The following is a 6,000-nucleotide window of genomic DNA, read 5'->3' as shown; positions in this document are numbered from 1 at the left end:
GGACACAACAAGAGCCCCCTGAGCAGAGGTCTGCCGCTGCAGCTGGGGCGGTGCGAGCCGGGGTCGCGCCCCGGACTCCCCGCTCGGCGGCGGAGGGCACAATGCGCACGCGCGCCGTCCGCAGCTCCGCGCGTGCCCCCCGGCTCGCCCCGCTACGCGCAGCTTGCCTCTAGCGCCGAGGCCCCGCCCCCGCCCGGAGCGCCCGCCCCGCCTGGGGAGAGGGCGGTGGGGCGCAGGGAGCGTGCGCGCGGCCCGCCCCGGGCGCGGGCGGAGGGGAGAAGGAGGGGCGTGCGCGCGGCGGATAACCGGCAGAAGCCGGGAGCAGCGCAGGAGGGAAGAGCGTCAGCTGCGAGCCCGGGCGAGCCGGTATGGGGCCCGCGGGCTCGGGCAGGGGGCAGCGGGCGGGCGGGACTTGGCGCCGACCGGGCCCCGGGGCCCTGGCCGGACCGGATGGCCGAGGGCCTGCGCGAACGTGGTCTCTGGAAACTTTGTGCCGGCGTCCCCCACCTGCTCTCGGGCGGTTCTCGCATCCTTTGGGCGGCGGGGAGAGGAGAGGCCCGGCGCCCAACGCAGCGCCCCCTCCTCACCGCCCGACCCTGCCTCGCCGGCTCTCGGCGCGCATTCCCCGCCCCCCGCCCCGCCACCCCGGCTGCTTCCCCACTGCGGCGACGCCTGGGCCGGGGTCCCAGCCCTCTGGTTCCTTCGCGAGCATCCTTTCTGTTCCCCTCCCCCTCCCTGACCCCTCTGCTCTGCGGTCCAGCCATGGCCTCTCTGCCTCCTCACCCCGTCGCCACCATTCGCCCGCTCCGAGCCACGGGAGCGTCGGCGGCTTTTTGCGTCTTCCAAAGGTTTCTGGTGCGTTGGTAGAAGCAACTTGACTTTCAGCAATGCCAAGTATTCAACTTGAGTATTTCTCTACGGTGGTGGATTGGTGAGCACAGTGCTAACATGTCTTTTTATTTCTCCTAAGTACCCTTGCTCCACAGCGAAGTTGAGTCGTTGTTTGTGTGCGAGAGGAGTTGCATGCTGTATGTAGTTGCCTTAAGTGGATTGTATAACGATATTTTATTTAGGTGGATGTTTCCAGTGGTGCCAGCCAGTATTATGGTAACTGGGCATCCCAGAGGCAAGGGAAGGAGGAGTGACTTAAAAATGCAGTTCTACTGTGTAGGGATTTTTTTTTTTTTTTTAAGTGCCTTGTGCTTTTCATCCAGCAAGACCTCAGGGCGTTTAGCACGTGTTAACTAGCTGTTCAATGTAGTTTTAAGAGAGAGGTAAGTAGAAAGCATTACGTCCCATTTTACGGATTTGAAAACGGAGGCAAAACGACAAGTCCTGATTCTTTACTCACCTGAAAGGAATATGGACCAGAGTTCCTGGAATTCCTAGTCCATGAGGCCACTCAGAAATGTCATGGAATGTTGGAACGTACTCCCTGAGACTGTACAGATCAGTTAAAAGTCACGGGATGGGGCTGCCAGCAGCTCCACGCTTGGGACTCAGCTCTGTCACAAAGTTAAGTGATACTGAACAAGTCACAGCTGCTCTCTGCGTGTTTCCTAGTCTTTAAAATGAGGGGAACAAAGGTGCTGTATTCTTTGCAAAGTTGTGTGAGTGTATCTGGAAGCTCCACTTCCTTGAGCTGCATTTGGTGACTGTTAACTTGTTGTGGACTCTTAAAGGCCCCCATTCTCAGGTTCCCTTTAGAAATGCAGGGAAGGAGGAGCCCCCAGAATGAATAACTGCTTCATCTTCACCAGAGGCACCTGAGAATTCACATCAGGGACAGGCTGAGGCAGGGACCCCGACGTGGGTGGGAGCAGAGGGTTGCCTGGTGGAGGAAGGAAGGAGCCCTGCACAGGCGGCTTGACACATGGGCCCTACTCCTGCCTCCAGCTCTGACTCATCTTCTGACGCTTGGGGGAGGAGAGGTAGATGCTTGATATTTTTGGCTTTCCCCCATAAAATGGGAGACAGTTTACTTCATTCGAAGGCTTTTTAACGTTAGTGTCCAACGTATCTATGCTGTGTTCTTAGCTGAAATCTCTCACATTGGTTGAATGCAGGTATGATTTGTGTAATATTCTTTAATACAATGGTATAAATCTATATTCTTACCATAAAAAAATTGGCCAGGTGTGTAAGTACAGGAAATCCTTTAAAACTTCAGCATTTTAAAATGTTGCTCCTTAGGGAAGGAACTGTGTTTGGTAGGTTCTTTAGCAATTGGGATTTTATTTTAAGGCGAGGTGGATTACAAATACTTTTTCCCAATACCAAGAATTAATCATTCTCTGTTTGGAAAAAAATTAAAACTTTACAGATAAGATTAAAACCTATTTTTGAGCATCTGTCCCAAAAGTAACTGCTGCGTGTATCTTTATTGGTCTGTGTGTATTCTTTTAGACTTTTCTAAGCATTTTCATAAATGTCTGTTTGCACAAAGTGATTTTTTTTTCTGGTTTGCATAGTCTGAAAACCTCTAGCTTATTTTTTTCCTGAGTGACTTTTTAAATTGAAATAGATTATTATAAAATTAACCAATCCTGTTTATAGAGACTGGGTTTCTGTCTAGAACAGGTAGCATGTGTTTTAAATACAGCTGGTCGTAAAGTTGTATTAACCCTGATAGCATGGTAGTATTTCTCCAGGCAATGCAGAAATGACCCCTTCTTAACTTCAAAACAGTTAAATCAGTAAGAACCTTGGCGTTACTCTTGGTTGCAAATGAAAACTTCCCCATTAAAAACAAAAATCTACTGTATTCGTCTTTTCTTTGTTTGTGAGGAGGCATAAAAGGGAGTGGAAAGCAGGGAGAGTTGCTAAAGCAACAGCACCTAAGTATAAACTTACAGAGCGAATATTTAAGATGGTAGCTTTAGTTATTTATGAAGGCCTGACTGGGGTGAAGACAGAAAGGGAAATGTTAATGTGGGCACAGTTCAAATCAGTAATTTCAGAAGAGAGGTGGGTTAAAACAAAATTCACATCAAGAGTGTATGGGTTTCTGGTGGTCCAGTGGTTAGGACTCTGCGCTGCCGAGGGCTCGGGTTCGGTTCGATCCCTTGTTGGGAAACTAAGATCCCACAAGCCGTGCAGCCCAGCCGAAAAAAAAGTGTTTATAGATAGACATTTATTGAGACTTTTGCCATGCGAAAGGTTCAGTGCTGACTACTGGGGTAGAAGGCAAATAAGGTCCTTGCCTCATGAAGCTGACAGGCCAGTAGTGATATTCAGAGAGGAAGTGTTCTTTCCCCAGATAGGCCAGAATTGTAAGGGTTCTGAATTACTGGAAACCAACATTGTATTTATTTAACTTTTTTATTGTGAATTATAACACACAGAAAAGGGTATAAAACATAAATGGATAACTTAATTATTTTAAAGAAACCAGCTGTAACCATCTTGCAGGTTAAGAAGTACCCTCTTTCCACTCTTTCCCAATGACCACCTCTCTCCTTACCCCAGAGGTAACCCAGCCAGTAAATAGCTTCATTTTTGTGAAAGTCATTTCCTTTCTTTTCTACAGGCTTTATCACCTAAATACTAACCCTAAACAATATAGTTTCATTTTGCCTGTTTTTCACTTTTATGCAAATGGAATTAATGTAGGTATTCTTGTAAATCCATTTTGGGGGGGGGTCAACATCATATATCTGTATATGTATGTAAGTGTGGGTATTTATACATATATGTATATACACACATATATAATTTTTTGGTTCAAATTCTTACAGCATTTATGGTTTTTAAGATTTATCCATGTTGTTACCTGTAACTGTAATTAGTTCATATTTGTATGCATATACCACAGGTTATCTATTTGTCTTCCGCTGTTGATGGACATCTGGGTTGTTTCTGGCCCAGGGCAGTTATGAATACTGCTGGTCATAGATGTGCATATCCTCAGCTTTACTAGCTGATGCCTATTTTCCAAAGCGGTTGTACCAATTCCTCCAGTGGTGTCAGCCTTGAACTTATAATCCACTGTACTTGCTGTTTAACCACAACATGTCTGGCTATTCCTTCTTTTTTTTTTTTTTGGTGGTACGCGGGCCTTTCACTGCCGTGGCCTCTCCCGTTGCGGAGCACAGGCTCCGGACGCGCAGGCTCAGCGGCCATGGCTCACGGGCCCAGCCGCTCTGCGGCATGTGGGATCCTCCCGGACCGGGGCACGAACCCGTGTCCCCTGCGTCGGCAGGCAGACTCTCAACCACTGCGCCACCAGGGAAGCCCTGTCTGGCTATTTCTTGAATGAATGAATAAATTTCACCTAGGTGGCTTGACCTCTGGCCCTTCATGTGCCACTGTATTTTTATACACTTAAGTTTGTATGGTTTGGACTACATACCACTGAAAGCCAGAGATGGTTTTCCACTCTATGTGGCTGACAGGTACCCAATAGAATCCTTCCATTGATTTTGTTTTTTTAAACAGATGTGTAGTTATAGAGAAATTTAAATATGCAAAATGAAGTATTAAAAATTAAAATGTCTAGTACCTGGAAGTTTTAAAGATTTTGGAAGAATTTTACCTCTTGGGCCACCAGATGCCTTGATGTGGTGATTTGCATTGTGCTGGAGAATACTTGCCTTGTGCCCAGCTCTGAATGTGCAGGCCAGCAGTGCTGGCTTTAGTGTGTGATGTGTGCAGGAACCCAGGCCAGTACTTGTGAAAATACCCTCTAAGGACCGGTACTCACATGATTGTGTACACATGCAGATCCCTTAGAGGCACCAGCACAGGAATTCCTTGGCAATTCCAAAGGAACCGCAGCTTCTTTGCTACAAGAATAAATGCTTCTTTTACAATCTTTGAAGTGTCCTTTTCTCCAAGTCTTCCTTTATACTCGACAGTAGAGGTAGTACCGGGTTTGATAGAGAGTTCCTGCTTTCTGAGTAGACAGTTGCCAGGGTAACTTTAATTGCCTGTGTTTGGTGTTGCTAGCTGGATTTAAAGCTGGGGTGTGTGTGAGAGAGAGAGAGAGGGAGGGAGGGAAAGAGAAAGAGGAAGGGAGAGAGGATAGGGAGGGATGGGAAGGTCAGGTCAGGACAGTTATTAAATTATTAAGTTCAGGTGTTTGTTGAGCATCTACTGTGCCTGGTGTTATCTGCTAACAGTCTCTTTCTATCCTAAGGGCAGAAATACAATTCTGTACGTTTAGAAAACACCTTTCAACTGTCATCATTAAATTATCTCTGAATAATAAGATAAATTAGCATCTGAAAAAAAAACCCACCCTTAAGTAGATCTTTTTCTTAGTTGGAGGGCTGATAGAAGAACAGTAGTCCAAAGAACGTGAGATTTGTAATTCCTTTAAATTTCTTCTGTAAGGCATCTTGGAAAATGGCTAAATTGCTCTATTTTCAGTCTTTACAAATCATGAATACTTTTTTACTCATATACTAAAGGTTTTTTTTTTCAGATTCTCTAAAATAACCATAATTTTAAAAACTACATATGTATAAATTAGAAGTTTTTAAGAAAACATACCCATAGTAGGAGGATGAAAAGTAGTGTCAGAACGTCTTAATCTGAGTGATGGGGGGAGAAATTTTGTTTCGTGGTATCCTTTTCCAAAGGCTGTAATTTACAGAGGAGCTTTGTTTTCCACCTGTTGCAGGGAAGAGCGGGGAGCCCTGGTGCCAAGGTTACGGCCGTGTCCTGTTACGTGCAGCCCATGGCCCTCCCCGCTCACCTCAGCACTTCCCATTCTTGCTTTTACCCTGACAGAGAGTAACCTCCTATCCAGTTTGGTCAGCTTTCCCCTGCCATCTGGAGGTCTCAGTGGACAAAAAGGCCCTTCTGAAATTTATATGCAACTGCTTGGTGCCTTGTCCCAGAACAGTTTCAGCATCAGTGGAGCATGGCAGGCCTTTTTGACTCCTTAGGTCTTTGAGTTTGCAGAGCCACAGGAGAAGACTCTTGAACAAGAGGGTGTTGCTTCTGTTAACTGGTAAACAGTGATGTGGCAGATAGAGCCACAGAGCCTTCTGACCA

General features: G+C 46.7%; 1 protein-coding gene across 1 annotated transcript in view; it reads left to right on the top strand.

The window, feature by feature from the left end:
• Positions 1-221: 221 nt before the first annotated feature.
• Positions 222-6,000, top strand: part of DUSP14 (dual specificity phosphatase 14) — a 25,966-nt gene continuing 20,187 nt past the window's right edge. The window contains exon 1 of the mRNA XM_030881890.2: positions 222-366. The gene's annotated coding sequence lies outside the window, so the exon portion shown is untranslated. The remainder of the gene's footprint in view (positions 367-6,000) is intronic.

Source organism: Globicephala melas, chromosome 20, assembly GCF_963455315.2.
Source record: "Globicephala melas chromosome 20, mGloMel1.2, whole genome shotgun sequence".
In the NCBI taxonomy this organism is placed as follows: domain Eukaryota; kingdom Metazoa; phylum Chordata; class Mammalia; order Artiodactyla; family Delphinidae; genus Globicephala; species Globicephala melas.
The sequence above is the reverse complement of the archived record's forward strand: the minus strand, read 5'-3'. Positions and strand labels throughout refer to the sequence as shown.